General features: G+C 48.8%; 1 protein-coding gene across 1 annotated transcript in view; it reads right to left on the reverse strand.

The window, feature by feature from the left end:
* LOC1273981 (protein serrate) overlaps window positions 1-368 on the reverse strand; it is a 105,941-nt gene extending 105,573 nt beyond the window's left edge. Inside the window, exon 1 of the mRNA XM_061651024.1 lies at window positions 26-368. The gene's annotated coding sequence lies outside the window, so the exon portion shown is untranslated. The remainder of the gene's footprint in view (window positions 1-25) is intronic.
* Between the last annotated feature and the right edge of the window lie 7,544 nt (window positions 369-7,912).

The following is a 7,912-nucleotide window of genomic DNA, read 5'->3' on the forward strand; positions in this document are numbered from 1 at the left end:
TTTAACAAAAAACTCACACACTCACCTTTAAACACATCTTCTCGAAATCAAAACGGTGCTTCAAACAGCGTCGAAAAACAACGCACACCTTGGAGTTGGCAGAGGGTCGGCGGGGTGGCAAGGTAGTCGAGGGTCGGCTGTTTGGCGGTTTGGTAAATCCAGTTTCGGACGCTTGGCGATCGCTTTAGAACGATTCATCATCTTTGCGCAGCGGCCCCACAACACCGACCGATGCACTTTTTCAAGCCAAAAGGTAAGCATTTAATAAATCGAATCCTCACTCGCACACACACACACACACGCGCGCTGAAATGGGGATGAGAAAAAAAGTTCCAGCAAACGTAACGAAGCACACCAACAGCAGCACGCAAATAAAAAGAAGGGCACAAAATTAAACTGCACGAACTCTGGTCGAGCTCGCGAACGCGCGATAACGCCAGGCACCATCCGCCAAAAGCGGGCGCAGCGGGGACGACCGTTTGCGCGGAGTCAGGGCTACGGAGAAAGGGCCAGATAAACGGCAAAGAAAAAACAAACGCCAGATAACCTCCTTCCCTGCTCTAAACGCTTCCGAGCGAAAGGGAAACAGCGTTTGTTGGTGCTGCTGCTGCTGCGGCAGCTACAGCGAAAGATGATCGGTTTTGAGGATCGTCGAGAATCGCGGGATTGCTTCCCATCAAACGGGCATCAACGGGCATCATTGCCATCCTCTCTCTCTCTCTATATATCCCTCCCATTTGTTCATTCTCGTGCTCGCCCGGCTCGAATAAACGTTTGGAAACCATCCCGTCACGAAGCATTCGCAGCACCGTCTTGGTGTATCCTCTCTCTCTCCTCTCCCGCCGACATGAATGACGATTTCCAGCGAAAAATCCTGACCAGCAATATCCAGTTTTGCAAGATTTTTATTTTTGCGTTCCGTACTCCCTACCCCGAAGAAGGATGGGAAAAAGGAAGATTGTGTATGGGTGAGTTCATTTTGTTAAACCGATCATCGGTTGTGGATTTCTTCTGTCGGCGGCTCTGCTCAGCCCGTTCCCTCGCCGCCTTTAATCGGGGAATGTTCTGGCGGGGGAAGGAAAATCACGGCAATTGGCATCCTCCCAACCACCGTCTTTCCACCGGCGTATGGGGAGTGTCTTCATGGTGCAAGGGAAAAGCACAAACGTCCGCGCAGTAAAACACGCGGAAAGGAAGTTGTTGTAAAAAACGTGTCCTACGGGAAGGTTACAGTTGCACCGACACAGTCCCTCCGGCGTTGCGGCCTCGTCCCTCGAAAAGGTAGCATTTTACTGCTACGAGTTCTTACGTTTGCTGCGTTTTTTGGGAACCCCTGATTCATCGACCAACAGGTTGGAGTACGCAAAAAAAAAACAACTCTCCAGCACCGTAGACAACGTACGATAAAAAAATGAGTAACAAACTCCCGCGTCTAAGAAAAACACGGACGAGCGGACGAGCAAAACGACAACAAAGGCATTAAACCCAACAACAACAGTCGCAAATGGTCCACGCGACGAAAAAATCGATTACTTCATTTACTCTCATTTCGTGCTTTCTTTCGGACGTTTTTACCGCCAGCGCCTTTCCTCCTGTGTGGCCGGTATGTTGCGGTGGATAGCTTTAATTCTGCACCAAACAAACACAGAAAAACACACACATACACAGGCGTACGGAGTTCCTTTCTCTGAAGATTTGTTTGACTTCGTTTACGGTTTTCATTTTTGGGGGAATTTTTGCATGATATTTGCGCTTTTTTTAGTTGTGGCTGTAAATGCTCTTCAAGGATTATGAGCAAATGAGAATGGTATGTGAAACCGTTGCTGAAAGGATTATTCTGTTTGATATACTTCGGAAAAAGCAAACTTTGTAGCGTTTCGTTACAGCTGGCTTTATAGAGCGGACGATATTTATTTGCTTAATTGCATAATAACAGGCGCACAAATACGTTGCTTAAAGTTTTATAGTTATCGTTCCATCATCAGCCCAAACTTGTATGCCCACCCCGTACGAGCGCTAAATAGCTTTATTTCGATCGAGGTCCCCTGCTCAGCAAGAAAAAATTGAATCGATACTAAAATCGAAATAATTTCTCAAGCACGCTCATTTTGGGCAGGATTTTGCGGGACGCAAATAAAGCCAGATCTACTTTCATTTGCTACTCCGGGTGGGCCTCGGGACTCTCGGGTAGGCAGGTTTTTTTTTTGGCTGTTGCTGGGCACACATACCGTGATTACGTTCGATTTTAATAAGCCTTTTTGGGGGCCCACCAAATGGTCCACCAGTGCACCAGGGCCGCACCACGCGGTGAGGTGTTTCGGCGTGATGTGTATTGAAACATCCCCAGCGCTGCCCAATCGCTGTCCGCTCGTTGCTCGGTGCTTTGGTACTGCAGTCTCGCAGCCCGAGTTGTGGTTCCTTTCGCTTACTTTCGGCTTACCGGCCTGGACTGGCCGGTGGCACCGCGATGGAAAGGGAAAAAGGAGCAACAAAACCGAGGAAGAAACGGCCCGCCGAGACAGTGTGAGCGTGCGAAGGATGTGCGCCGGGCCGGGCGCACAGTGACTTTATACACTTTGAAACAATTTTACGATTATGATTTTATTATGATCTGTGTGATTTTTATTGCACTCCAAGCCAGCGTGCCAGGGGCCCGCGAGTACTCGCGAGTGCTTTTTCGGGCAGGCTCCGTTACTTTGGGGCCAGTTCTTTTGATCGCTCCTTTCCCTCTTCCTTCCTTTGCACGATGCAGTTGAGTTCTTTATCGTAATTCGCTTCCCCATTGCCTTCGTCTTGCTCTTTGCTCAATAAAAAAAAGCCCACGAGGCAATACTACAAACGGTTTCTGTTCAATTTCGATTATCCCCACAATGTAAACGGAGCTATGCAGGAAGAGTGAGAGAGAGAGAGAGATTTACAACGACGAAAAAGACTTTTGTCTGGCTTTTGTCAAGCACGGAGCGTACATGTGTGAATCTGTGTGTAATGCTCCTGCTCCAGTTCGATCTTCACAGCTTGCTCTGAGGTAGTAGTAACAACTGCCTACCCAGCAAAAAAAAGAAGCAAGAAAGAAAGCAAATAAAACCGGCTTCGAAATTTTGTTAATCTATTTCCCAGCTTGATCGGCTCGGTCTTATCTTTTATTAATGCACATGCAGGCGCATGCATGCCTGGGCCGGCGGCTGTGGATCGATACTATCCCGCGGCGAGACTCGCGATCAGAATCGATCCACGCCAACTCGCCCTCCGGAACAGCTCATGCTTGCGCACAATTGCCGAAAATAATTTCTCTAAATGAAGGAAAGTGGTTGTACATTCAGTGATCTTATTTCAGCCCTATTTGCAAAGTGAATGCATTGGCGGACGGGAGTGTGTGTGTGTTTAATTTTAAATTTCGTCATGCTGGTCATTTGTGAAAGGTGATGAAAACCGTAGGTGGTAAGTTTTGGTTCGAAGAAATACAAGAAAAATACACCGGAGTTGTTGCTTCAGGCCGGAGTACAGTGTGTAGCGAATGGTTTTGGGCATAACAGGCAAGCGAGGGTGGGAAGAAAAAGGCAGAAAGAACTCCTTCCATTTCATGTGAAAATAAAACCAGGGCAAGTCATATTTCACCCCACAAAGCAAATTTCACCCCGAGAGGCAGCCCGAGTTCTGTCCAAGCCGCAGGGGCACGGTCGACAATTACTTTTATTTACATTAATACGCACACGGTTTCGGGGGCGCGCAGGCGATTTGGATCGGATTTCGAACCGCTCCACGCCGACAAGGCAAGGACTTCAGCCTTTCGCCGGGTCCGAACCCGGCCCGACCCGCCAGCGTAACGGAACGAACTTTCCGGTCGTTCCACTCACACGTGGACGCAAATGAGCCGCTAACAGCGGGCAAGTGAACGATTACCGCCCTCTCCCTTCGGTGTGCTGTTGAAGAATGCTTCGCCCAAACCATCCGAACTGCTTCTCATCGGTAGGGTCATTTTTGTTACACCGCACGAAAACCCGGCCCGTAGAGTTCATCGAACCGACGATGTAAGATGTTCCAATGACCCTGTTTTTTATATATATTTTTTGCAGGCTCGTTTCTGCAACCGAAACACACACCCACATCCCACTAGCGTGTTCCACCAATTAGCATGGCACGGTGGAAAGTGGTAAAGTGAAATCTTGCGTGGCGGCGACTGAGCTTGGCCCAGAACACATAAGCCACGGAACGAACGCGTAGCATTCCCAACACCGGACCGATACACACCCGAGGGAGTATCGAACATGCCAAACATAGCGTCCACCGCAGCACGGCGCTAAAGGGCCTTTGATAAGGTGTGTGAGGACACGATATAGTTTCAAAAACGAACGTGCGAACGAGCGAACGTTCAATCTGTATCGCTACGCCGTACGCAAATGGGAGAGAATAATAAAACAAAAACCATCGCCACATTGGGGAGACATTCCCCCCGCTCTGCTGCTAATATAAATAGTTGACCCCTGAACATCGAGGCAGTAGGGCTCATTTACTGAGGGGGCAGCATTTTCACGCAAGCCACCCAGTCTGCACCATTCTTCGCTTATGAGTTAGACAGACCGGGCACGATATTTCGTTTCGTTGTGACAGTATCGGGTTGAGCGCTTGAATCAAGGGGAAGGCGGTCCTCTGCCCTAAGTTTCGCACCTTTGCTTATGTTTTCCCATCGGCTTAGGATAAGCGAAAATTGATCCCGATGTAGTACTGTTGCCGCGGAACCTATTCCATTCCTGCAGATCGGGAGCGCGCGTGGTGGTGAGAAAAGATCAACACCTTACGCTCGTGATCGTATTTTCTTTCCGGTACCGAATCGAACCGTGCCGAGCTGGCGCATGTTAATGTCTCAAACTAACTCGCTCTAATCTTACCACGATGTTTTCCGCTCCAATGTCTCACAGACGACGACGCAGACGACGACGACGAATATTTGCCAATAATCGGGCAGCGGTAATCTTAAACACCGTAATTACATTAGTTTTATTTTCGTGCCCGCACTACTCTCATATCAGCTCGAACTGAGCGCAGTGTAGAGTGGAGAGACTCTCCTCCCACCCACGGATCTCCGGCTGCGCTTGGATCGAGTTCGTTTCATTCATTGCAGCATGGAACGGGGCTGAACCCGGAGCATCCAGGATGAAGGTGACGCCAACCATAAGAGAAACACACAGCGCGCCAAAGTCGATAGCCGATAAGCGAAGCGGATGGGAGGAAGATCTCGCCGTCGAGTCCTGTGCGCAAAACCATGGGCACACGATCGACGATCGTGTGTGTTGATGCCGGTGGCATCCTTTATCTATTGTGCCATTTTACAACTAAATATTTGTTATTAATATTCCGTGCTGGATCGAAGCGGGGCGTGTGATTGGAATCGTAACATGGCGAAGAATGAAAACGGGAATCGTGGCCATGTGACACAATCTTGTCTTGTCGATAAAAAAAAGGCTAAAGCAGATGAACAGCGTGTGGTTGTGCACGATCTGACTGCAACAGGGATGGATGAAGATGAAGATGGGTGTAAGAAACAGTGGGATGATACATGAACCTGCAGAGCTGTTGTGGAGCGTTGGGTGCAGTTTTTTGGGGAAGAATTTATGAGAACATTACCGGAAGGTGTGCGCTGCTAGAGGATGTGCTTAATCTTATTTGGACAGAAGTGATAGCGTAAGATTTGTGATCAGGTAGCCAACAGGATATATTTCTGTAAAACAACAATTTTAGGGAGATCAATTTAAGAATAACGCACTCTTTAAAGTCAAAATACAGCCTTAACCATGGTATCTTAAATTAAAAATTATTTCATATCGAAAATGTCATTGCAATCGAATGTACTGTAGTAGAATCATAACCAAACTATCTCACAGTGCTATGAAGTGACACCAGAAAGGGAGATTGAGACGGTGACAGAGAAGGAGTAAAAAAGAGGTTCGCAATGTAACACGATTCATATCGTATTTTCATCACGATTCACATGTGACGTTACATGGAGTGAGGTTTGTTCTGCTTTGCTGTCTGTTTATTTCCTTTACCTCGGCGAAAGACGACACAAAGGGCGAAGGAAAAGAAGAAGAAGAAAAAAAGACTGCGATCACACTTGCTTGTGGCAGGCGGAGTTTGATCTGACCCGGTGATTTTTGGATCACCTCCTTCGCCCGTGCCGAAATTCATCCTGCACCGAGGTGTCCCAGAGATGCAGTACATCCCGATGAAGGTGGATGACATCGAGCGAACTTGAATGTTGTTGCACTTGTCTTGCTTATCTTGTGCAGCAGCAGCAGCTCACATAGCAGGAACCGGGAGTGGAGCGCTTTCGGGAGCAACCACGTTCTCGTCGGGCGTTGGGGAGACTGCAAAATATCCTCCAGGCGCCAATGTACCATATGGTAAAAGCTCGGTCACTATCATCTGTCTCCGGTGCCTGGCCCGATCGGCGAGGCTCAGCGAGGATCGTGCACACACGATGTAACGCGATGGTGTCGTAGATCTTCGGCAGCAACTCCAGCACGCGGAAAACGTGATTGAAGCTGTGGCCGATGTACCGATGTCGGTCCGATTGGTCGCTGGGTTTGCAGCGCCCTTCCAGTATCGTCCCACCGCCCCACGGTTCAGTTAACGGCTTTCTCATCCCATATACTTGTCCGTGCTTGCAAGATGCGATTGACCGGAGGCACGCTTGTAGGAAACGGTTCGACGTATCCGCACCATCGGCGGCCCTTTTCCTTCTACCCCATCGTGACCTGGCCGTTGCACTCGCAGTGCACCTAATCAATGAGTTCAAATAGTGTGACCGTTGTAAACTCAATCATACCGTACCGAATCTAGTTGCGACTTGCGGTAGACAAAGGGCCAAACAAAACGGGAGGTGCCTCGGTCAAAGCCGATCGAGTGGAACACTTTCGGGAACTCAGAACCAGGCGGGGCAAGGGCAAAGGAATGCACCCGGTGCAGTCGCAGCCACAGCGCTTTCATCATCACAGGCACTGCAAATGCCCGAAACGCGGCAAATTTCGCGTTTCGCGAGAGAGCGCGTTCTCGCCATCTTTTAGATTCCCTTCCTTTTTCTTCTCGCGGGTTAGCAATGGTGCTGCTGCCGAATGGCTTCAGTTCCATCGGAAATAACTCCTGCAAAAGCAACGTGCTCGTTTCTTCCCACTGCTTCTTACCGGGCCGCTTCAGTGTGATACGGTATAATCGCAATTTATTTCCAATATTAATTGTTTGACCCGTAACCCGTAATTTTCTACCGGTCGTCGGTGGCTCAGTGTTCGTTCTCAGCGACGTGCTGGCCGTGTGCCTCCACCAACACACATACACCGGGAGCTCGGTGAGGTTCTTGCGAACTGGATAAGTTGTTTTTTTTTTTACGGGTAACCCAACAGCTACCCCATCGGCGGGTGTGAAAGCTGCTCAGAGTCGGTGGATGGTGTGCTGTTCACACGTTTAGGTTAGAAAGCAGTCACCTAGACGGCTGTTCGAATGTGGAAGCATGTGGCCATCGACAAAGGATTGTTCTGAGAGAGGAAGATGGAGCATGATGGTTAGATCGATTGGTTGGATGATCTCGTTCTGGAGAATTCGTGCAGTGCCAAATGATGCGTAGAAGCACTAAAATTAACACTTGCCGCCGTCCTCGTGCACCAAAGGATCGGGAATTAATGCCCTCCTCTTCTCCTTCCGTTCCTAACCGTGTGCAATCCCAAGGAGTGTGAGTATGAAGGGCTCTGAAAAGAGATAAGAAAAAGGTTGTTAAAAACAAGAACATTACATCACGAACAGCCCACAAAAACCGAGTACAAAAAGGCGAATTCAAAGATAGACAAAAAACGCTTCCCTTCAAATCAAGCCGAAGAGCAAAGGCAAGCGGTACGCTGGATGCTATGGTACGGATAGCTGGCGT

This window comes from Anopheles gambiae, chromosome 2 (assembly GCF_943734735.2).
Source record: "Anopheles gambiae chromosome 2, idAnoGambNW_F1_1, whole genome shotgun sequence".
In the NCBI taxonomy this organism is placed as follows: domain Eukaryota; kingdom Metazoa; phylum Arthropoda; class Insecta; order Diptera; family Culicidae; genus Anopheles; species Anopheles gambiae.